This window comes from Leucopleurus acutus (genome assembly GCF_964270905.1).
Source record: "Leucopleurus acutus genome assembly, chromosome: X".
Taxonomy (NCBI): Eukaryota; Metazoa; Chordata; class Mammalia; order Artiodactyla; family Delphinidae; genus Leucopleurus; species Leucopleurus acutus.
In genome coordinates this window covers 118,926,795-118,952,922 of record NC_139148.1, presented here as the reverse complement: position 1 = coordinate 118,952,922, position 26,128 = coordinate 118,926,795, and the positions used below count along the sequence as shown (strand labels likewise).

Below are 26,128 nucleotides of genomic sequence, written 5' to 3'. Positions count from 1 at the left end.
TCTATCTGGGATTTGTTTTTCTTCCTTCAGATTTTCAGCATTACTTACATATTAGAGATATTAGCTGTTAACCTGTCATACATGTTGCAAATATTTCTACTGGTTTGTCAGTTACCTTTTCATTTTGTTTATGGTATTTATTGACATGCATTCATTTAAAAAATTATTGTTATACAATGAGATTTAAAAATCATTTGTTTTATCGTATCTGGATTTGGAGTTCTAGTTAGAAGACCTCTTACTACCTCCAGATTAAAGAGGGATTCACCCATATGTTCTTCTAGTGCTTGTATGGTTTCACTTTGCATTAGATCCCTGATCCATTTGGAACTTATTCTAATGTATGGTGTGACGTGTGGATCTAATTTTCTTTTTCCAAATGGTTAACCTTTGTCCCTGTGCCATCTATCAAAAAAGTTTATCTTTGCTCCATTTATTCAATATATGATCTTCCTTATATTCTAAAGTTCCATATTTACTTGGGTCTATTTCTGAACTTCCTATTCTTTTTCAATGGTCTGTAAATATGTGCTAGTACCACACCTGTTCAATTATAGAGACTTTATAGTATGTTTTATTTTCTGGTAAGGCTAGTACCTGCTCATAGTTTTTCATTTTTGTGTTTCTATGACCCCTGTTAATTTTTCCATGTGAGGTTCAGTGACAGCTTGTCTAACTTGAAGGTTCTTTAGAAACTTGATGTTTTAATTGGGATTATGTCAAATTTATAATTTAACTCTATATATTAAACTTATAAATTAAGTGACATCTTTATACTGTCGAGTCATCCTATCAAAAAACAAGGAATGACTTTCCATTTCTTCAAGTCTATTTTTGTGTCTTTTATGAATGGAAAAAGTTTAAGAAAATTAGATTTTTATTTGGACTATTGAAGCTTTTCAGAATACGGAAAATATGTTTAATGAACATTCCATTTACATATATAAGTTGAAAAGGGAAGAACAAATCTGTTCCACACCTACTCCAATTGTATTCTGAGCTGGAAATGTCCTAGTTCATCACTTACTCATTCATTCATTCTCATCAGTGATTTCACCGAAGCCAGAGAGCAACTTATCAAAACCAAAGAGAAGAGTTGTAAGGGATGATGATCATGACTGTGATAATAATGAAGATTCAAAAATATCTTGACAGTCTGGAATGATCAGCCCAAACTTAACAAGTAGAGAAAATTCTACACTGAGGTTCAAAAGTAGAAAAACTGCTTTGGGTGCAGTGCTTTTGATATCTGGAGGAGGTATCTAGATTGACCCATAACTTAACTGGATCCAGTAGTTTCTGTTCAGCAGCTGTTAAAATAACATAGTCATCCAAGCTTCATTAGAACAAATGTGGTGACCAGACCAAGGCAAGCTGTGCACTTCTTGGTTGGACCAATCTGTAGGTAGCCCTCTATTTATGAAGAAGAATCTTAAATTAAGGGAAATGTGGACAAACTGGAGAGAATCCAGAGGAGAGCACCCTGAGATGCCAAGAAAGCATCTCCTGTTAGAAATAGTTGAAAGAACTGGGGATACTGGAGAGAAAGAAGAGAAAACTCGGAGCTCTTACATGTCTTTTGATAAATGGATGTCAGGAGCTCAGACCTGCTCTAGAGACCAGAACAAGAAACAAAAGGAAAGTGAAACAAAGGGGCAGCTATTGGTTCCATTGGATTTCCTAATAAAGTTTCAGTTGACCAAAGCGTTTGTCGGGGAGAGGGAAAGGGAAGAGAAAGGGGGTAGGGAGAGAGAGAATGAGAATGAAAGAATGGACCACGATGGCTCAACAAACAGCAGAAGCAGGGAGCTCAGTTAGGAGGATGTGGGCACAGTGCAGGCAGGAGATGATGGTGGTTTGGTCTAGACTCGAGAGTAATCGTGGAGATGATGAAAGTAGTTGGATTTGGAATAGATTTTATAGGTGGAATTAGTGAGATTTATTGATGGATTGGATGTAGGAGTTGATGGAGTGATAAGAATGAAGGATGAATTTTAGGCTTGGGGGCTGAACAGTTGGGTGGATGGAGGTGCCATTTACGGAGGTTGGGAATATTGGGGGCAAATCAGGATTGAGTAGTCATGGGATTGGAAATCTCGTGTCCTCCTATGATCATGTCGGTTTTGAGATGTCCACTAAACATCGAAGTAAAGGTATGCCGTTGGCTTTATTTATGAATGTGGCAATAAAGAGAGAAATCAATACTGAAGCTATTGATTGAGTGTTCACAGCTCTCACCTAGGTGGCCGATTTCTAGAAGTTGGGCCTAGAGCTAAGTGGTTCATTACTGTGTACTATTATATGGTGTCTAGCCTGAGAGATGTGGTAGAAATGGTCAGTGCAAATGAACGCCTGAGAAGCGAGAGATCCGATCGTTGAAGACTGCAGTAGAAGAAGGCTTCCTGCAGGAGGTGGCATGTGTTCTGGGCCCTAAAGGCTATGCCCAGGGAGAGAGGAATGGTGTAAGCATTCAAAGCTCTGCTAAAATGTAGTGTGGCCTTAGTTCTTTGTGAGGGTGTGCTTTGATATGGCTTATTTGATGACTTTAACATTTCCTCAGAGTGCCCTGGGTGCTGCGTTCCATTTGGCTTTGGGGTGGAAATGCCCCAATTTTGCCAAAGTGTTTGCTCCTGGTTACAGGATGTGGACAGTGGAGTGCAGCAGGGCACATGACTTTCAGAGACTCTCAGCTGTCTGTCCCCTGTGTGGTGTGTCTCTAGCACCAGAGATAACCATTTCCTCCTGAGGTTACACCCTCTGCTTGGACCAGGATGCAGAGTAGTTTCTTTGGTGTAGTATCAACTCAGTTTCTCAGGTGGTGGAGCTTTGGAAAGAAATACAGATGTGCCAGTGGGAAAGCATATGGGGAGAAAAGCACTTTCTACACTTGGAAGTGTTGACAGGAGCTGCACCAGTGCACTCTGAGTGTTTCTGCTAAGGCAGCTGCCACCAATGGCTGTGCTATTCCAGGAGGCTGCCGTAATCTGATCGTAGCTCATGCTTATTTCACCTTGTGATGTATTCTTTCAAGTCAATCTATTGTTGTCCAGCTCCAAATCCATGCCTCCCATCCTCACCCTGGGTTAGAACTCGACTTCCCTTCTCTACCCTTGCTGAAGGCATGTCCTAGGGCACTAGTTTTCAAACTCTGCGTTTCAAAACCATAGGGCTTCTGAACTGCGGAATGCTAGGAGAGAGAGGATGAAGTTAGAGGTCAGACATATTCAGGGTGGGACTAAAGGCCACCTCCCCATACATACCAGCTCTGCTGTTAATTGTTTCTTATTCTGAGTTCCACCAGTGGTTTCATTTACATAAGTTTGAAATTTGCTGTTCTAAAAGTATAAATAATAGATTCAAACTCCTAATTTGACTAGATTCCTTCATTAAATTGGGAGATCATTTTCAGAATTGTTTCCTTACTTCTGGTCAACCTAAGGACATGTTAATTTCAGTGATTAGGTGGGTGATATAGCAAGAAAAGTATGAGTGGTAAGGGGAGAATAAGTCTTCAACAAGAACAACGGTGACTACAGTAAGATGGGCATGGAGAAGTATAGATCCAGTATTCGCCATGGACTGAAATAATTAAGAGTATTTTGGAAAAGTGTTGTTATTTAAGTATCATTTTTTGTTAATCTATTCATTCATTAATATCTGTTTATTGAGTACCCACTATATGCCAAGCACCGTGCTTCATCTTGGAGCCACAAAGATGGACAGAGTTCATAGACGTTTTCATTCTGGTCGTCAGCCACACCAGATGTTTAATAGTGCCCCTACCTCCCCCTTGCCCTGTAGAATTAACAGTGCTTAGGTCCTAACACTCGCAGAATTCAACTGGCCCTACACATTTTGGAATCATGAAATTTTAATTTGTTTTTCCATTCCAGCCACTTAGCACAGGACTAATTAAATTGTAGGCCCTAACAGACTCCTCCACCCCTACCCTCCTCCTCTAGATTGCTGGGTCACAAATCCAGTCAAAATACAAGCCAGCCATTCAATTTAACAAGAGCTTCAGACATTTGAATATTTAGATTTCTTCCTCAGTGTATGTGGGTGCTTACGTTTATCACATATTTTATGCCATTATATCAATTCACTTTATTTCACATGGAATGTATCCAGTTATCTGAAAATATAGCAAGGAATTTTGAAAGACTTTCAGGACAGGAAAAAGAGAGGTTTCCTGAGACACCAGTATCTGAAAATAACTTGGCATCTGCTGTTACCTTGTATATTTATTCCCCTAGAGTCACCGTAGATGGCTTTTGTTATCCACATCCAAGTGTGCTTATTTAAAGTTGAATGTATAGGAGGTTATACACATACTGATTTGTATTTATATAACATAGAGAAACCCACGTCAACTTGACATCTGACATTAATTTTGCACCTACTTGAAACATCTGCCTTTCCATTTAATTGGTATCAACAAGTAATTATTATGAGTCTTCCTTTTTAATCTCAAATGAGTCATGATAACATTAGGTAGTATGAAATAAGATTGTTAACCTTTGCCCTACTATTAAGTTGCAATTTCAATATTTCTTTAAAAGTAATGTGGGGCTCTTTTGTATCCCATAGTCTGAAGCGAACTTATAAGACGTACAAGGGACTTCCCTGGTGGTCCAGTGTTTAAGACTCCGCGCCTCCATTGCAGGGGGTGCGGGTTCAATCCCTGGTTGGGGAACTAAGATTCCGCGTGCCACTCGGTGCGGCCAAAAATTTAAGAATTAAAAAAAAGACATTTGTTAAGACTTTTAAGACTGTAGATAATAATTTTCAGAGTTAAAATTATTTGAATGTAGTTTGGTGGGAAGGACAGTCTCAAAATTTGAAATTTGTCTCCTTCAAAACTTAACCACAGTATAGCACAAAGCAGGACTGAATTGAACAGTTTCTTCTGATAATCTTACACAACAGAGATTTGAATTGCAAAGAAGCCTTTTAAAAATAAGATGTGTGCATACAAAAAGAACCTAAGTGAAATTGACAAAGCAGAAAAGCCACGTGAAGCGCATAGGCAGGGTGGTGTATCGTGTTACTGATTCTCCTTTTAGGAACCAGGAAGAGCTTGATAATGTGTGTGGTTTCAAGTGTGTGTGTATATATGTGTGTGTGTGTGTGCATCCCACAGACACATATATAATGCTGGGCTAATTAGCAATGAAGAATTCTCGTCACCAGCATCACTGGTCAAGCACTATTGGCTCCAACTAATGATTGAGTCTGCCCACCCTGGGTGCATATAGGTGCATATTGAAAATAAGAGTCTGGGTTTCTGAGTGATGCTTTCAGGCCCACAGTGCATTGCACCAGTCAGGTGCAGGTGACATGTGACAGGGAATGATGGTGGGAGGAGGAGCTGTGACAATGAGATAGAGGGCATTTTACGAGAAAATGCAATGTCACCTTTGAAGAATCTGTCCATGAGCGTGAAGTGAGTGGTACCAAAAAGCTAAGAAAAGGGGTTTGAGAGGATAGATGAGAAGCAGGGTGCTTGCCATTTAGCTTCAACAGTTTTTCCTTGTTAGGGAACTGAGGATATTTCAAGTAAATGAAGAAGAAATTTTTAAGTTTTGTGGGAGCAAAGTGTGTCAGGCTTTATAAAGTACATTAGGTCTAAATGTGGTGACGTAGGCCTCTCTTTGAAAGGGTCACCCAGCGAAACTGACTCCTTTCTGGAACTCAGTCAGAAAGGATGGCACTGACTGCTCCAAAGTAGGCACTGTTTTTCAAAGGGTGGATTCTTGCCGTCATTTGCTTCTTAGTCCTAAATCAGACTGGGTGCTACCCCACCACCTGGCATCAAATCGAGACTCACTCTGCCGCCCAGAAAGCAACATTGCATTTACGTTTGCTTCCTGGGCAACCCCAGTAGAGATGAAGGACACCGAATGGACCCCGATAAATAGGAAGCAGCTCCTACCCTCCTGACTCAGTTTCCAGTCCCCTATCTCCTACCTGCCCTTTCAGCTATTAGAAGGGATTGTAGCGATTTCTACTCACTTTCTCTAGCGCTTGCATCACCTCTGAATCACCTCTCTTGTTTTTCAGCAGTAGCAATTATGCAGCTAAGATAGGTCATGCCTTGACATCCAAATAGAGGAAACTTCAAACCCCAGTGATTTGGATTGGGAAGCTAGAAATGAAAGCAGAAAGGCTAATTAGGAGGTTGATAACACCATAGCAAGAAAGAGATGGTAGGCCTCAACCAAGGCAGTTGCATTTAGAGTTGGGCAAATGGAGGAGTAATTCGCTAAAAAGGTCCAGGAGAACTTGGTGTTGTCTTGGATGTATGGCTCAGAGGGAAGAAAAAAATGATGAGCTTGAGGCTTCAAGACTTGGTCCCTTGACAAATGGAGGTGCCTTTCAAAGAAAGACAGCAGAAGGAAGAGTTGATTTAACATGTTGAGTTCTGTTTCAAAAAGATGAGTCCGAGGTGCAGGCGCAACATCGTATTGTAGAATTGATGCTTTGGAGGGAGTCCCAAATTTAAGAATTGTGTGAGGAGTACACAGAGTAGATGAGACCACTAGGGAACATGGGTAGAAAGAGAGGGCAAGTAGTCGAGGATGGCCCCCTTGAATACCTGGTTTTAGGGCCGAGGAAGAAAAAGACAAAGAGAAACTAGGAGAAGGGAACAGGGAGCAGTGGTCAGAAAAGTAAGTAGCGAACCAGGACAGCACAATGTCATGGAAACCAAGGTAAGAGAGCGGTGGCCAATACTGTTAGATTCTTCAGAAGATCAAGGAGAGTGTAAGCTGAGACAAAACCATTGGATTTGGTGGTTATAACTCCAGTTTCTCCCTTTATTATAACAAAATTGAATCAAAACCATGGCTACCATGAAGTTCTTAATAATGGTATAACAACCGCAATGGATGTTTGACGGAAAGGCTTTGGAGAAATAAAGGGATCCAATTTTACTTTATTTATTCATCCAACAAAACTTTATCAAACTTTTCTACATGCCAGGCATCATGCAAGATGTTCTCTGTCTGTTGCCAATATCAGTTATAATATTAGCAGTGCCCTCCCCATGCCTTAGAACTAGGTCTTGAGGCAATTATTAATAACTCCTCATTTCATCTTCAAAAATGCCCCGATTTGGACAATACATTATATTTATTGCTTATGGTCCCCATCTTCAGACTTGTCTGGTCTAGTCCGGTTCTATAACTCTTTCTGCTTCTACAAAGTCTTTCTGAACTCGACTGCAATGGGACCCTTATGTGAGCCATGTTGTCTATGAAAAGAATCACTCCCCGATGATCTTCACAACTCGTTGTGTATTCCCAAACATACGCCTTACAACTTGTGTAACGTGTCTCACAACGTAGACTGTGTGTGTTCCTGAGGCTCACCTGCTCAAGACCTGCCATTCACGTGTTATCTGCCAAGAATCCATGACAGCCATTCCATCTGGATGGGTCTTGATGATTCACAGTGGGTGTGTCAGTAACTCACAGAAATAACCCACGGTGCAAACTAGCCTGGGTTCATTATGGCAGAACTGACTTGGCTAAACCAAAATTCCCCCAGTGTAGAAATGAGGATTGGAGTATTTTTAGCTGGTTCATCAAGAGTTAAGTGTGTTAGCTACAGACACTTGTAAATCCAGGCTATGCTTATTTCTCAGGTTTATAAATAACTTAAACCTATGTAGGAGTTAATTAATTTGGCTCCATTCCACCTACAGTTTACCTTCTTGAGGGAATAACTTGACCCTTCTTATACCCTGTGTTTATAGTTATAAAGAGAACTCCCAACAAAACGAAGAAAACCACACTTCTGTGGAGAAGCTCTAAGATGTCAGACACAGCACAGAATGTCAGAATACCTCTTCCATTAAGGACAAACACATACATGGTATTATTCCTGGCTGGAGTTACTTACCATTCTGGTTTTTTCTCCTTTAAATGACTGATGCGCTACAGCAGAATGAACTTGTGACTTGGTAGCACTGAATTTTCCTTACTCTAGCCTGACCTTTCCTTTCACTGGCGAATATTTTAAAACAAAATTATTGCCTTTCAGACAATAGGTCTGTTTCTTCACCTCTGAGGCGTCCCATGATTAAATAAGAAGTTACAGGAGTTTTCTCAGTTGTCAGAATCCCAGAATGCAGGAACACTTAACAGTAAGAATAAAAGAGACCACTTGTCATGCTGACAGATTTCACTGGTAACACCTCTGAAAGGATCTGACAGATTAGACTCCAGGTAAGGCCCAAGAACCGAGCGTAACAGATGAAAATGAATTCAGTCGTTTGATGTCACGATGTAAATGAAATGTGACTTCATAGAAAGTACTCATTCCTGATGCCATGTCCCTTGCGTCATCCAGTCTTCCCAGCCACTGAAGTGACTGCCATCACAAAATGTCATGCCAGAGTCTAGCCCAGTAACTGGGATGGTAGCTTGCATTGTACTGTTGATTTCAGTTTTTAAAATGTAATCTCAATGAATCATTCATTTCATGAATGTGACTAAAATTTTATCGTAAGTTACAAATAAATAATGGTTAAGAAAAGTCACATACCTCACTCAGGGAATTCTGCTATAAGATCTGAGAAACAATGGGCAGATAAAGTGGGAAGCCATCCACTCTTTTTCAGAGCTATGAAGTCCATTGGATTTCACCATTTTGAGACTTCGGTCCAGGATGGAGAGGAGGCTCCTGCTCTGAGCCATCTTACACTTAGGTTAGAACATTGGCTGTGAGAATAGATCTTGCCTCTTACTCTTGAACCAGCGCAAGGAAAGGATGGCAGTGACAGAGCTGCAGGCTGAGGTCTCATGACTGAAGAGAACACCAGCTAGTATTTAGTGAGCACTTGTTTTGTGTCAGTGATTCTTCATGTAAACTTGTAATATTTAACTCAGTCCTGACATCTCAATGAGATTGTTCCTGGCAGTGTCTCAATTTTGCAGTTAAGGAAACTGAGAAAGTGTCTACTCATTGTCAGCTCAATGACTCTGGGACCTAGGACAGGGCCAGAAATGAAACCCAAGGTTTTTAGAGCACAGTCTATGCTCATTTCTCCACATCATGCAGCTTCAGGTGAAGTGTAAAGGCAGGACAAATTGTCCTCATTGAAGCCTTGCTGAATCCTTCATGTTTATAGGTTAGTACATCTTGTGTGGTATTGATGCCTAGTTTGTTAGAATCCTTACTTTCATGCCTATCAAGATTTTCATGGCACCTGTATTAGCCCAGATGTTTCTAATCACAGGGCTTTTGCTAGGCCCTGACCGCCATCCGCTTACTCCTTGTACGTTACAGTCTAAGATTGCCCTGCACTCTGCATTCTGAGCACCCTGGATTTCCTGGTTGGGGGTTTCTCATGATCAAACTTCTCAGTCCTAGAGGTAGACAGAGCTCTCTTTTTGTGTGTCTGCAGATGGAAGCACCTCAAGCCACACTCGGCGTGGATTAGTTTCCTGTGGCAGCCATAACAAATGGCCACAGACTTGGTGGCCTAAAACAACAGAATTTTATTCTTTCGCATTTCTGGAGGCCAGAAACCCAAGATCGAGTTTTGGCAGTGGTGCACTCCGTCCAGAGGCTCTAGGAGAGCATCTGTTCCTTGCCTCTTCTAGTTTGGGGTGGCTTCAGGCATTCCTTGGTGTTCCTTGGTTTGTAACTTCATCACTTTAATCTACGCCTGTCTTCATATCACCTCCTCTTCTACTGTGTCTTTTTCTCCTCTTTCTCCAATATCCCTTGCCTTTCCTTTATAAGGACATTTGTAATTGGATTTAGGGCCCACCCAGATAATTGAGGATGATCTCATCTCAAGATCCTTAATTTAATGACATCTGCCTCTTTTTTCAAATATGGCAATATTCACAGGTTCAGGGATTAGGATGTGTACATATCTTGTGTGAGAATCAGCGTCCCCCACCAGTGCTCTGAACCACAGGGAATCAGGCTGCCCAGGGCCAAACTGAGTCACTAAGGAATAGGAGGATAAGATGGTGGCTACCCTCCCCTCCTACCTTTTAAAATATGGCCACTCACCCATTGCGCCCTCCAGTCCCCAAGCTACCCTGACACCCCATGAGATCAGTCTCAGGTCAACTGAGGTCCATCCATTCGTGTAAACAGGGTAGTATAAGAGAGATCGCAAGAACTTAGGAATCTCACAGAACTGGGTTTGAAGTTACTCAAAACACTTCCTTTTGATGTGACCTTGGACATGTTCACTGACCTTCTCTAGGACTCAGTTTGTTCACCTGCAGAACAGAAATGAGATGAAGCAATCCATTTTGGTCAGAGGCTCCTGTAAGAGAAAAAAGTGTCTTGGCTTTGGGGACAGAGAGACATGGCTTTGTTTCCTGGCTCTGCCACCCACTAACCACAATTTGGGGCAAGACACTGAAAATCTCTTAAAGCTCAGTTTCCTCATGCACACACAATAGGGATAATAACCCTCATCTTACAGAGATGCTAAGATTTAATAGTAAAAGTTGCAGAAGCTATAGTTGGTGTCAATGCATGTTTATATTCATTATTGTTATTGTGTTGTCATCAGCTACAACTCCGAGAGGGCAGAATCTATGCTAGACGTCCTACCATGCACTGTGGAGCAATGCAGAGATGCATCTTGGTCCTCCTGTAGAGAAGACTGAGCTTTTAGAAGGAGAAAGATGGTATGATTGTGAGAAACTAGAAACACCACTCAACGTATGCCCCTGAAAATTAATTCCTTGGGGTACAGTTAAGTTACAGGCACTCTTGGGTGAAATTGCGTAAATTTGAAGAGTTTAAAAAGGGGTGAAGGGGCTAGGGGTTAATTATGTTTTAAGGAGCCAACATTTTAACTATGGTAAACACTTTGATATCCAGACCACAGATCAAAGCTAATGTCTTTCCTGTCAAAATTCGTAGATTTTAAATATGTCCTGGGGAAAAGTTGAGAAATGTAGACAACTAACAAGTGAACCCTTTTGAATTGCTTTTTACTTTCCTAGCCGAATGCTCATGGAGATTTTCTTCTTGTTTTACTGGCAAATTCCAATTAGGGTCATTAGAGTGACAAAACCAGCCTGACTGTTCTTAAATATCTTGCTTTGTACAGAAGTTAACAGTGTTGCTGCAGACATCAAGATATTACAATTCAGACCACCGAGGGAGCCTTCCAGGTCAACAGTCCACATTAGCCTGGTTCCTGCCTCCTTTGATTGCAGTCAAGTACAAAACAGCTGTTAAGTCTTTGGACCTCAGTTCACATGCATTACCACAATCAATAGTAGAGGAAAAGGACTTCCCTAAAGAAAGCGGCCAGCGAACTGTGACATACAGAAGGCGGGCTTTGACATCATAGTAAGCATCAGGCCAAGGAAGTAGAACTTTTGTTTCCTGCATGTGCAAATCCAGGTTCTGAGGATCCATTCTCGTGCTCAATAGACAGTGAGTAAGTGCTGCTGACCCTTGAACAATGGGGGGATTAGGGGCACCGACCCTCCACAGAGTCAGAAATCTGCCTAGAACCTGATAGTTGGCTGGCTGTATCCGAGGTTCTGCATCTGCAGGTTCAACCAATCGTGGATCATCTAGCATGTTCTGTACTATGTATCTAGTGAAAAAAATATTCGCGTGTAAGTGGACCTGCGCAATTCACACTCGTGTTGTTCAAGGGTCAACTCTACTTTGCAAATTCACCAGCCTTGTGCCAGATGCTGGCGATACAGAGATAAAGAAGACAGCCCTGACGGGGAACTTCTGAAAGTTACTGTGAGACGCTCCTGCTCATTTTAGGAAGGGCAGGGGCGGAGACTTCACAGAGGAGGGGCAATTTCAGCTACATATGAGAGGGTGGAATGGGAACTAAGCCTGGATATCAGAGGCAGAGATTTTATTAAATGCAAAGGACAAAGGCACAGAGATGTGAAAACAAAAAAAAAAGCATTAAGATAGGTGAAGGGGGAAGGGCTGGCTCTTTGGGTCTGAACATATCTAGAAAGTGTTTCTGGGTAGATCCAGGACCAGATGACGGATAGGATATAGGAGAGGAAAGAGGCTGAAAGGCTGTGAAGCCTCACTTAGGCTTGGGCACTGGGCAGGCAGTTTGGGTTTGCCCAGCGTACTTTCTCTGTGCAGCAAAATCTGGGCCACCAGAGACAGCGCATCCCTGGAGCTCTGGGTGATTAAGGGCTAATTCAAATAGCAAGTAATCGTTCCTCATTTAATTTCTTTTAAAACATTTTCACAGTGCAGATAATGAGGAAAAATCTTCTGCTTTGAAAAGTCAAGCAGGATCCACCACTTTAAAGAAATTAGTCTCAAACTCTTGCAAATGGAAGCTAGTAAGTGAGCAGATATTGGCAGTTTGGTTCAGGAGCTTAAAGATTTCCCTGTCCCACTAAAGAAAGATTGAATCATTGGTTAACCATGAAGGTTTTCCAAGGAAAAAGCGGAAAGTCCCAATGATTTTTTTTGGTTTATTTCTTTATTTCTTTTTTATTTTTTATTTTTTTTGTGGTACACGGGCCTCTCACTGTTGTGGCTTCTCCCGTTGCGGAGCACAGGCTCCGGACGTGCAGGCTCAGCGGCCATGGCTCCTGGGCCCAACCGCTCCGCGGCATGTGGGATCTTCCCGGACTGGGGCACGAACCCGTGTCCCCTGCATCGGCAGGTGGACTGTCAACCACTGCACCACCAGGGAAGCCCTTTGTTTACTTCTTATAAAACGATTACATTTCCTCTCTTTGACCTGATGCTAGTAGAATTGGTAATGTATTGCAACTGGAAAACTAGCAGTTGATTTTGGAATCTTAGTGTTAACAGGGACCATTTCAATAACATTAAGCCTCAGAGTGGTTATGTGGCTTGCCCAGAGTCACACAGCTACTTAGTTGCAGATCTAGCTGGACCAGAAGACAGAAGGCCAAGGTTTTCATTACCTTTCCTTTTGTCAGTGCTGCCCTCTGGCCACGGTAGTGAATGATGGTTGCATTTTGCTGGGTGGTGAGAAAGGACAGTAGGAAGTGAGGTAAAGAGATGGTTGGGGGAATTCTAACAAACTCTTGGAGGCAGGAAGTTCTCTGGTTCACTGTAACACCTTGGAGAAACCAGCCCACTTGAAGCAGGGGCTTCAGATTAGAGAAACATGGAAATTAGTCCCCCGGGAAGACCCTGGAGGTGCCAGACTATTTGACCCAGGCTTGGTAAAGAACTGCCAAGGGCTTTTAATTTCCTATAAATAAAACAACCTTCTCCTCCTCCAGTGCAGATATGGAGTGGGTGTTTATATGTTCGTTCCCTTGCCCTCTTCCCCAGTTTGTTTTCTGGAAAGTGGAGGGTGAAATCCCTCCCTGGCTTTTCCCACAGGACTGGTTGGGAAAATAGGGAGGAAAAGGAGTTTAGATTTTATTCTAAGTCTCTTGGGTAGTCCCTGGAAGATTTTAAGTAAGGAAATGAATGATATGATTTTTTTAACCATGTTTTAAAATTGAAATATAGTTAATTTACAATGTTGTGTTAGTTTAGGTGTACAGCCAAGTGATTCAGTTATACACACACACACACACACACACACACACACGCATATGTATATTCTTTTTCAGATTCCTTTCCATTATAGGTTATTACAAGATATTGAACATAGTTCCCTGTGCTATACAGTAGGTCCTTGTTGGTTATCTATTTTATAAATAGTAGTGTGTATATGTTAATCCCAAACTCCTAATTTCTCTCTCCGTCCCCACCCCACTGTCCCCTTTGGTAACCATAAGTTTGTTTTCTATGTCTGTGAGTCTGTTCCTGTTTTGTAAAAAAGTTGATTTATATCACTTTTTTAGATTCCACATATAAGCGATATCATATATTTGTCTTTTTCTTTCTGACTTACTTCACTTTGTATGATAATCTCTAGGTCTATCCATGTTGCTTCAAATGGCATTATTTCATTCTTTTTTATGGCTGAGTAATATTCCATTGTCTATATATATATATATATATATATATATATATATATATATATATATACCACATCTTCTCTATCCATTCATCTGTCAATGGACACTTAGGTTGTTTCCATGTATTGGCTATTATAAATAGTGCTGCTATGAACATTGGGGTGCATGTATCTTTTTGAATTAGAGTTTTCTCCAGATATATGCCCAGGAGTGGGATTGCTGGATCATATGGTAGTTCTAGTTTTAGTTTTTTAAGGAACCTTCATACTATTTTCCATAGTGGCTGCCCAATTTACATTCCCATCAACAGTGTAGGAAGGTTCCCATTTCCCCACACCCTCTCCAGCATTTATTGTTTGTAGACTTTTTAATGATGGCCATTCTGACCGGTGTGAGGTGATACCTCATTGTAGTTTTGATTTACATTTCTCTAATAATTAGCGATATTGAGCATCTTTTCATGCACTTGTTGACTGGGTGTATGTCTTCTTTGGAGAAATGTCTATTTAGGTCTTCTGCCCATTTTTTGATTAAGTTGTTTGTTTTTTAACAATATTAATTTGTATGAGCTGTTTTTATATTTTAGAAATTAATCCCTTGTTGGTTGCATCATTTGCATATTTTCTCCTAGACCGCAGATTGTCTTTTTGTTTTGTTTATGGTTTCCTTTGTTGTGCAAAAGCTTTTAAGTTTGATTATGCCCCATTTGTTTACTTTTATTTTTATTTCCATTACTCTAGGAGATGGATCCAATAAAATATTGCTGCAATTTATGTCAAAGAGTGTTCTGCCTATGTTTTCCTCTAGGAGTTTTGTAGTACCTGGTCTTACAGTTAGGTCTTTGATCCATTTTGAGTTTATTTTTGTATATGGTGTTAGAGAATGTTTGATTTCATTCTTCTACATGTAGCTGTCCACTTTTCCCAGCACCACTTATTGAAGAGACTGTCTTTTCTCCATTATATATTCTTGCCCCCTTTGTCATAGTTTAATTGACCATAACTATGTGGATTTAATCTCTGGGCTTTTTATCCTGTTCCATTGATCTACATGTCTGTTTTTGTGTCCGTACCATACTGTTTTGATGACTGTATCTTTGTAGTATAGTCTGAAGTCAGAGAGCATGATTCTTCCAGTTATGTTTCTGTTATTCTTTCTCAAGATTGTTTCGGTTATTTGGGGTCTTTTGTGTTTCCATACAAATATTTTAATTTTTTGTTTCATTTCTGTGAAAAATGCCATTGGTAATTTGATAGGGATTGCATTGGATCTGTAGATTGCCTTGGGTACTACAGTCATTTTAACAATATTGACTCTTCCAATGCAAGGACACAATATATCTTTCCATCTGTTTGTATGGTTTTCAATTCTTTCATCAATGTCTTATAGTTTTCAGAGTACAGGTCTTTTGCCTCTTTTGATAGGCTTATTCCTAGGTATTTTTTTTAATGTGATAGTAAATAGGAGTGTTTCCTTAGTTTCTCTTTCTGATATTTCATTGGCAGTGTATAGAAATGCAACAGATTTCTGTATATTTATTTTGTACCAGCAACTTTACCAGATTCACTGGTGAGCTCTAGTAGTTTTCTGGTAGTGTCTTTAGGATTTTCTATGCACAGGATCATGTCACCTCCAAACAGTGAAAGTTCTACTTATTTTCGAATTTATATTCTTTTATTTCTTTCTCTTCTCTGATTGCTGTGGCTAGGACTTCCAAAACTATGTTGAATAAAAGTGGTGAGAGTTGGCATCCTTGTCTTGCTCCTATTCGAGAGGGAATGCTTTCAGCTTTTCACCTTTGAGTATGAAGTTAGCTATGGGTGTATCATACCTTTATTAGGTTGAGGTATATTCTCTCTGTGCCCACTTTCTGGAGAGTTTTTATTATAAATGGATGTTGAATTTTATCAAAAAATTTTTTCTGCATCTATTGAGATGATCATATGGTTTTTATTCTTCAATTTGTTAATGTGTATCACATTGATTGATTTGTGGATATTGAAAAATCCTTGCATCCCTGGGATAAATCCCACTTGATCATGATGTATGATTCTATTAATGTATCATTGTGTTCGGTTTGCTAGTATTTTGTTGAAGATTTTTGCATGTATGTTCATCAGTGATATTGGCCTGTAATTTTCTTTTTTTGTGATATTTTTGCCTCTTTTTGGTATCAGGGTGATTGTGGCCTCATAGAATGAATTTGGAAGTGTTCCTTCCAAAAGGAACACATGTTGCAATTTTTTGGAATAGTTTCAGAAGGATAGCTGTTAACTCTTCTCTAAATGTTTGGTAGAATTTACCCATGTAACCATCTGGTCCTGGACTTTTGTTTATTAGGAGTTTTTAAATTACTGTTTAAATTTCAGTGCTGGCAATTTGATCTGTTCATATTTTCTGTTTCTTCCTGGTTCAGTCTTGAGGGATTGTACCTTTCTAAGACTGTATCCATTTCTTATAGGTTGTCCATTTTATTGGCATATAGTTGCTCAGAGTAGTCTCATGATTCTTTGTATTTCCGTGGGGTTGCTTGTAACTTCTCCTTTTTCATTTTTGATTTTATTGCTTTGGGCCCTCTCCATTTTTTTTTATAGATGAGTCTGGCTAAACGTTTATCAATGTTGTTTATCTTTTCAAAGAACCAGCTTTTAGTTTAATTGAAGTTTCCTATTGTTTTCCTCGTCTCTATTTCCTTTATTTTTGCTCCGATCTTTAAGATTTCTTTCCTTCTACTAACTTAGGATTTTGTTTGTTCTTCTTTCTCTAGTTGCTTTAAGTGTAAGGTTAGGTTGTTTATTTGAGGTTTTTCTTGTTTCCTGAGGTAAGTTTGTATCGCTATAAACTTCTCTCTTAGAACTGCTTTTGGTGCATCCCATAGGTTTTGGATCATCATGTTTTTGTTTTCATTTGTCTCTAGGTATTTTTTAATTTCTTTGATTTCTTGAGTGATCCATTGGTTGTTTATTAGCATGTTGTTTAGCCTCCACGTGTTTATTTTTTTGCAGTTTTTTCTTGTAGTTGATTTCTAGCCTCATAGCGTTGTGGTTGCAAAAGATGCTTGGTATGATTTCAGTTTTCTTAAATTTGCCAAGGCTCACTTTGTGACCCAGCATGTGATGTATCCTGGAGAATGTTCCATGTGCACATGAAAAGAATGTGTATTTTGCTGCTTTCCGATGGAATGCTCTATAAGTATCAACTAAGTCCATCTGGTCAAATGTGTCATTTAGCACCTGTGTTTCCTTATTGATTTTCTGTCTGGATGACCTGACTATTGATGTAAGTGGGATGATAAAGTCCCACACTATTATTGTGTTAAGTCTATTTCTCCTTTTATGGCTATTAGCATTTGCTTTGAGGTGATTGTACGTTGGGTGCATGTATATTTCCAACTGTTAAATCTTCTTCTTGAATTGATCCTTTGATCATTATGCAGTGTCCTTCTTTGTCTCTTGTGACAGTCTTCATTTTAAAGTCTATTTTGTCTGATATAAGTATTGCTACTCCGGCTTTCTTCTGATTTCCATATGCGTGGAGTACCTTTTTCCATCCCCTCACTTTCAGTCTGTATGTGTCCCTAGGTCTGAAGTGGGTCTCTTGTAGACAGCATGTATATGGGTCTTGTTTTTGTATCCATTCAGCCAGTCTGTGTCTTTTGGTTGGAGTATTTAATCCATTTACATTTAAGGTAATTATCACTATGTATGTTCCTATTACCATTTTCTTAATTGTTTTGGGCTTGTTATTGTAAGTCTTTTCCTTCTCTTCTGGCTCCTGCCCAGAGACGTTCCTTTAGCATTTGTTGTAAAGCTGGTTTGGTGGTGCTGAATTCTCTTAGCTTTTGCTTGTCTGTTAAGTTTTTGATTTCTCCATCAAATCTGAATGAGATCCTTGCCGGGTAGAGTAATCTTGGTTGTAGGTTTTTCTCTTTCATCACTTTAACTATATCCTGCCACTCCCTTCTGGCCTGCAGAGTTTCTGCTGAAAAGTCAGCTGATAACCTTAGGGGGATTTCTTTCTATGTTATTTTTTGTTTTTCCCTTGCTGCTTTTAATATTTTTTTCTTTGAATTTAATTTTTGTTACTTTGATTAATATGTGTCTTGCTGTGTTTTTCCTAGGGTTTATCCTGTATGGGACCCTCTATGCTTCCTGGACATGGGTGACTATTTCTTTTCCCATGTTAGGGAAGTTTTCAACTATAATCTCTTCAAATACTTTCTCAGATGCTTTCTGTTTCTCTTCTTCTTCTGGGACCCCTATAATTCGAATGTTGGTGCCTTTAGTGTTGTTCCAGAGGTCTCTGCGATTGTCTTCAATTCTTTTCATTCTTTTTTTTCTTTATTCTGCTCCTTGGCAGTTATTTCCACCATTTTGTCTTCCAGCTCACTTATTCGTTCTTCTGCCTCAGTCATTCTGTTATTGATTCCTTCTAGTGTATTTTTCATTTCAGTTATTGTGTTGTTCATCTCTGTTTGTTTGTTCTTTAGATCTTCTAGATCCTTGTTAAACATTTCTTGTTTAACATTTTCTCAATCCATGCCTCCATTCTATTTCCAAGACTCGGGATCATCTTTACTATCATTACTCTGAATTCTTTTTCAGATAGATTGCCTATTTCTTCTTCATTTATTTGGTCTTATAGGTTTTTACCTGCTCCTTCATCTGTGACCTTTTTTTTTTTTTTTTGCCGTCTTATTTATTTATTTATTTTTTATGAGTGGGATTGTGTTCCTGTCTTACTGGTTATTTGGCCTGAGGCTTCCAACACTGGAGTTTGTAGGCTGTTGGGTAGAGCTGGGTCTTGGTGCTGAAATGAGGACCTCCATGAGACCTCACTCCGATGAATATTCCCTGGGGTCGGAGATTCTCTGTTAATTCAGTGTTTCAGACTTGGAGCTCCCAATGTAGGAGCTTTGGCCCAACCCCCGGCTGGGAATCCACGGAGATATTCCTGAAAGTGACCAGAGTCTGGAGTGCTCCAGGCACACACACCCCAAGCCGGCGCCCCTCACTTGACTGTGGTAGTTTTAAGGTGCCTATGAGACATCCAAATGGCGATGTCAAGTAGGCAGTTGGATATGAGCGGAAATGTAAACCTGGGAGTCATCAGTACATAGACAGTATTTAAAGCTATAGGACTGAATGAGGCCACTTAGGATGAGAAGAAAAGGAGGCTGCAAAACAGTTTGGGAGAGAGGCCAGTGTGATAGAAATAGAACCAGGAGAGTGCAGCGTTCTGGAAGCCAAGGGAAGAACAGGTTTTAAAATGGATGGAATAGTCAGATATGTCAAGTCCTGCTGGGAATCAAGTAAATTAAGAGCAGAGAAGAGACCACTGACTTCGATGACATGAAGGTCATTGATAACTTTTGCAAAAACAGTGTCTGTAGAGTGAGTGGTGAGGAGAGAAACTGGAATTAGAGTTGAGGAAAAAATGAGAGATGTAGGGGCTTCCCTGGTGGTGCAGTGCTTGGGAGTCTGCCTGCCAATGCAGGGGACAGGGGTTCGAGCCCTGGTCCCGGGAGATCCCACATGCCACGGAGCAACTGGGCCCATGTGCCACAACTACTGAGTCTGCACTCTAGAACCCGCGAGTCGCAACTGCTGAGCCCGCGTGCCACAACTACTGAAGCCCGTGCGCCTAGAGCCCGCGCTCCGCAACAAGAGAAGCCACCGCAATGAGAAGCCCACGCACCGCAGTAGAGTGGCCCCCGCTCGCCGCAACTAGAGAAAGCCCGCATGCAGCAATGAAGACCCAACACAGCCAAAAATAAATAAATAAATTTTTAAAAAATGAGAGATGTAAAGTCAAAATGGTGACTACAGACTACTTACACAAGAGATTTTGTTGTGAAGTGGATGAGAAATGAGGTGGCAGGTGGAATGGAGATTTAGGGTAAAAGGAATTTTTTGTAAAAATGGCGAATACCTAAGGCAAGCCCATTTGCTGCTGAAGATGATCAGAGGGAGAGGGAGAAATTTGAGATGCAAGAAAGAGAGGGAATAATGAGAGGAAGGGGACCCCTTAGAAGGCTAGAGGGGATGCGATGAACACTGCGCACAAGTGGAGGAGATAGCCACAGAGAGAAGCAGGGACATTTTACTATACGGCTGCTCCTTTGTCAATTGAGTGGGCCTAAAACATCATCTGTGAGCGAAAGGTTAGATGTTGGATTTGTTTGTAGGTTTGAGAAGGGAGAGAAAGCTGTGAAATCGTTGTTTTGGCAGTAGGAATGTGAACATGAAAGCAAGTGGTGTGATGTTCAGGCAACATAGAGGGCTCATTTGAAATTTAAAGTCAGGGTTTTAAATTTTAAAACGAAACCTGCCAACACTACTGTGTGTTTTTGCAGACAATATTCAGCTGCTAAAATAGAGGGATGTAGTAGGCAGAGAGGAGAGTTGACTGAAGTTGGGACTTTGCAAGGCAGATGTGATAGAGGGAGAGAGAAATTAGTGAGCTAAGCTTGTTTGCAAGAGAGTGAATACAGTGATGGATTGTTGAGTCAAAGGTTTGGATAGAGTGAATTGAAGACATAGGGTAGATGATTAACTGTGAGAAGGTGGTGAGTACCTTGCAGGTCTTGATGAAGTTAATTACTGAATGATCTGGAAGGAAGAGAAACAGGCAGATAGAGAAAGAGGAGCCCAAAAGGGAGATTGAGGAGTGACCTGTGAAGACGGAGAGGGAAAGAATGTTTCTAGGAGGAAGGAGCAGTCAGCAGGGTGAGACATCAAGTAAGGTAGGGATAGAGGGCTTCCCTGGTGGCGCAGTGGTTGAGAGTCCACCTGCCGATGCAGGGGACACGGGTTCGTGCCCCGGTTCAGGAAGAGCCCATATGCCGCGGAGCGGCTGGGCCCGTGAGCCATGGCCGCTGAGCCTGCGCGTTCGGAGCCTGTGCTCCGCGACGGGAGAGGCCACAACAGTGAGAGGCCCGCGTACCGCCAAAAAAAACAAAAAAAAGATAGGGATAGAATGACAAGAAGATCGTTGTTGACCTTGACAAGAGCCATTTCAGTGGAGTGATTGTATCCATTGTGGTGGCCTGAGAATTGATTGGGGATGAGGAAGTTGAGACAGAGAAATCAGAAGCTGGTTGTGCAGGGAAACTAAAAAAATAGGTGGTTGCTAGACAGGAATATGGAGCCTTAAGTGACTGAGCAACTCTTGATTTTTTTAATGGAAATTATTATTGGTATAATTGTAGATTCACATGCAGTTAGTTGCAAGAAATAAACAGAGATTTTTTTTGCATGACCTGCCCAGCTTCCCCTAACAATCACATCCTGCATTAACACAGTACACTATACCACCCAGGACATTGACACTGCTATGAAATGCCGATTCTACCCAGATTTCCCCAGCACCACCTGCACTTGCGTGTGCGTATACATATTAAATTCTATACAGTTTTATCACTTGTGTGAGTTGTGTGTGCATCGACACTCTTAGGACTACACACGGTTCCAACACCAGATGGATCCCTCATGTTGCTCTTTTATAACCACATACGTCACCCTCCTGCATCCCTCTCACCATCCCTCCGCCATCCCTAACTGCTTGCGACCACTAATCTCTTTTCCATTTCTATAATTTTGTCATTTCTTGAATGCTATATATGTGAAATCACACAGTATGTAAACTTTGGGAATTGGCTTTTCTCATTCAGCATAATTCCCTGAGATTCACCCAGGTATTGTGCATATCAATAACTTTTTTCCTTTTTATTCCTGAGTTCCATGATATAGACATACCACACTTAGCATAACCATTCACCCATTAAAGAACATCTGAGCTGTTACCTACTGGTTTTTTCCGATCTTACACATAAAGCTGCTATAAACATATTTGTACAGATTTTTGTGTGAAGATGGGTTTTCATTTCTCTGCGATAAATACTTAGGAGTGCAATTACTGGGTCATTTGATAGTTAGTTGCATGTTTAATTTTTTAAGGGACTGCTAAACCATTTTCCAGAGTGGCTGCACCATTTTACATTCTTAAGAGCAATAGATGAGTGATCCAGTTATTGGCATCATCACCAGAATTTTCTCCTGTTACTTTTTATTTTAGCCATTTTAGTAAGTGTACGGTGGTATCTTATTGTGCTTTTAATTTGTGTTTCCCTGATAGCTAATGATTTTGAATGGTTTTTTATGTGCTTATTGGCCCTCTATATATCCACTTTGGTGAAATATCTGTTTGACTTTTGTCGATTTTTTTTTCAGTTGGATTTTTTGACTCTTACTCTTGAGCTTTTTGGTTTTTTTGTTTTTTTACTTTTATTTGCATTTATTTTTTGCGGCATTTATTCCCGGGCCATAAGTTTTTGTTTCTTCAGTTTCTTCTGGGATGTCTTTTTCTTCTGGGCAACCTCCTCTTGTGGTTTAGGAACAATCTGTTCTTTTTCAGTAAGGATCATCTCAGTGTGGCAGGGAGACCTCATGTATGGGTTGATCCGACCATGAGCTCTATAAGTCCTGTGCCGCATCTTGGGGGCTTTGTTCACCTGGATGTGCTCAGTGACCAGAGAATCTACATCTAAGCCCTTAAGTTCAGCATTACTCTGCATTTTTGAGCATGTGCAGTAATAATTCAGCACTCTTTTTGGGCCACCGACCCTGCTTCCAGCCCCACTGTCTGGCCTGGGCACACCTGCCAACTCCACCACTGTAACGACGGAATGGCACACATTGCTTCTTCAAAGTGACATCCTTCAGATACTTCGTGGCTTTTCAGATATGCAGACCCTTAATGGCCTGGGCAGTTTCACAAGCGTTCTTAAAGTGAACACAAAGATTTGAACCTCTTGACTTGCATGATTTTGTGGGGTTTTCTGGGTCAAGTGAATAGCGAACCATTTTTAGAGGTCACCTCAGGCCGTTTACTGGAAAAGCTACTCTTGAGCTTTGACAGTTCTCTGTATATTCTAGATACTCTAGATAGTTTTAGTCAGATACGTGGTTTGCAAATATTTTCTCCCAGACTGTAGCTAGTGTTTTCATTCTCTTTGCATGGCCTTCCTCAGAGAAAAGAATTTTCTTGAAAAACTTTTCTTGAATTTCACTTGAAAGATTGTGAAACTCCCTCCTGTTCTTCATGGTTTCAGATGAGAAATATGCAGTCAGTCGAATTGGTATTCTCTCTGGGTAATGTGTTCTTTCTGTTTGGCTGCTTTCAAGATTTCTTTTTTGTCTTTATTCATCAGAAGTTTAATTATAATGTGTCTTGGCATGCGTTTCTTTGTGTTTATACTATTTGGAGTTTGCTCAGCATCTTGAATCTATAGGTCTACATCTTTCACCAAACTTGGGAAGTTTTTAGCCCTTATGTTTTTACATTTTTTCAGTTCCATTTTCTTCCTCTCCTTCTTGGAGTCCTATGATATGAATACTGGATCTTCTGTTGTTGTTCCACAGATCTCTGAGGTTCTGTTCATTTTTTTTTTTACAGTCTGTTTAATTGCTGTTATTCATATTTTGTGAATTCTGTTGATCCATTCTCAAGTTCACTGATTCTATCCTCTGTCATCAATCTACTATTGATTTCATCCAGTGATTTTTAAATTTATATTATTGTATTTTTCATTTTTATAATTTCCCTTTTGTTCTTTTTTATAATTTGTATTTCTTTTCTGAGATTCTATATTTTTTCATTTGTTTCATGAGAATTTCTAATTGTTCTTTAAGCATTTGTATGATGGCTGCTTTAAAATCCTTGTCAGATAATTCCAACATCAAAGTCATCTCAATGTTGACATTAGTTGATTATCTTTTATTAAAATTCACATTGTGATTTTCCTGGTCCTTGGCATGCCAGGTGATTTTTTTATTGTGTCATGGATGTTTTGGTAAATATGTTAGCCAAACAGAGAAGGTGCAGAGTCAGGTAAGTTTATAAGTTTCATAACAGAAATTTGAGGGCATTCTTATCCAACGGACCTAATATTTTTTCTCTGAAACAGAGATGCAGCATAAAAGCCCAGACACTGAGTTTGACATTCCTGGCTATGAACCCCAGCTGTTAGACCTTTGGCAAGTCAAGTAATCCCTTTATGCCTCAGTTTCCCATAGAAGGGAAATAACAATAGCGTATATCCTCATAGGAATGTTATGATGATTAATTGAAATGAAATCATATTTGTGAAGTGCTTAGAATCAGGTATTACATAAGTGTTTGTACATAAAACTTTCTCATAGGGTTCTTGTATTAAATGAAATAAGTTTGCTAAGCACTTTGCTTATCAAACTGCTCAGTATTCAGCATTCAAAAAATAGTCATTTTCCTACTTATTCTTTTCAGCCTTAGGTTGTTCTCTTGAATTAAAATCATTGGTCAAAATTTGCCAAACTCAGCTGAATCCTGTGCCTTTGGTAGAGAGGGTCGAGGCGAGAGTGGGCATGGGCATCTGGAACCAGTGTGGGTAGGAATAGTGGGGATGGAGCCAACTGAGTATGAGGAATTTCAGAACGCCTACCTCAGTGCACTTTCTGCTGCAGTGCTCTTTGCCTGCAGTGTTCTATGCAACTTGCTGCCTTTCTTTTCCATAAGCCTGCGAGCTCTCTTGGTCAGGACCAGCAATAAGAGAAGGTTCCAACCTCTTCACATCACAACATGCCCAACATACACCCTCTCCCAAAGTAACATTTGAATGTCCCTGAGAAAACCATTGTTTTGAAGTGTCTGAAATATGTTCATATGAGCAGTCAGCTACATCAATCGTGAAAAAAACCCTCTTAGTTCTATTTGTTTTGCAACAGTGGAAAAATCATACGACCTTTCATGGTAGTAAAGGAATACAAAGAAGAATTAAGAGTGCCATCTCGTGGAGCGAGCTGCTATTACCACTTAGGAGTTACAAAAAGCCACCAGTGGGAGCTGAGTGTGTGGGTTTTTTTTTTATATCCTCAAGGCCCAGCCTGGAAGAAATGCTTGAAAATTACTTGATGAATAAATGAATGAATGAGAGAAGGGGATAGGGATGAAGTGGAAACTTGCTTTGGAAAGTTATTGGTAAGATGGATGTCACCTTGATAAAACGTCTAATGCCCGGGCCATTGTTGGTTTGGAGACCTTTAAAAATGGTGTTGTAGGGTACCCTGAGGCATTATTATGTGCCTGCAGTAGAGGAAAATGAGGCATGAAATGTTTGCATAAGTAAATCACAGGCTACCAACTTTTCCATGTTCTGGTCTTGGCAGTGGTAGATGAGTAAACTACCTGATGGTGTTAGTCTCTTCCTGTAAGTATCAGTGTGCTACGAATTAATAAAGCATTGAAAGAACATGAAGAGTAGGTTTGCTTCCGAGCTGGTAGGTGCTGTCTGTGTTCTAGAAGGTTGAACTAAATGAAATTGAAAAAGAACTATTTTGACTTGTAACAATGTCAATTTCATAGGGCTCGGCCTAATATTTCAAACTAGTTCATGTAACAGATTTATTCTGGACATACAATAGGTCTAGATGCTGTGCGAGGCCCTGGAGCATACAGAGACAAATAAGACATGGGTCTTGGCTTCAAGTACCTCACCATTAAGTGGGGGAAGTGGACACTTAGATAACATGCCTTGTGTTCTAGTCGTTTCTGTTAACTGCCAACTGTGTAAGGTTAAGCCAGACTCTGTGGAGGTGCTATGGAAGCTCTAGGAAGGCATAACAGTTTGGCGTGGCAGATAAGAGCATGGCCTCTGGCTCCAAACTGTCTGTGTTTGAATCTTAATTTTGCTACTTACCAGTTGGAAGACTTTGGGCAAAGTACTAAACTTCTCTATACCTCAGTCTCCTCGTCTATAAATTGGGAGAATACGGTGCCCCCTTCACACGAATGAAGTCAGGATGAAATGAGTTAATACGTACAAAGCCCTTGCCTAGCTTCTGGTGAGTGCTGTGTACGTTTTAGCTCTCGGCATCATCGTCGTCATCAGGATCATCATCAGCATCTCTGTTGCTACAGAGGAAGCATTTGAGGTGTGTTTTGTAGGGTGAGCTAAACTTCACTATTAGTTCTTTCACTTTTTAAGTTTAAAAATAAGTTACTGAAAAAAAAAAAAATAAGTTACTGGGACTTCCCTGGTGGTGCAGTGGTTAAGAATCCACCTGCCAATGCAGACGACACGGGTTCGAGCCCTGGTCCAGGAAGATCCCACATGCCACGGAGCAACTAAGCCCGTGCGCCACAACTATGGAACCTGCGCT

General features: G+C 40.5%; 1 protein-coding gene and 1 pseudogene across 3 annotated transcripts in view; one reads left to right on the top strand and one right to left on the bottom strand.

Annotated features, from left to right (window-relative positions):
- Nucleotides 1–26,128, top strand: part of FGF13 (fibroblast growth factor 13) — a gene marked incomplete at both ends in the record, with an annotated part of 500,426 nt that overhangs the window by 339,454 nt on the left and 134,844 nt on the right. The gene's annotated exons all lie outside the window — the stretch shown is intronic.
- LOC309978138 (large ribosomal subunit protein uL22-like) lies at nt 21,812–22,795 on the bottom strand (annotated as a pseudogene). Its single transcript has one exon. The product of its transcript is annotated as a large ribosomal subunit protein uL22-like (transcript).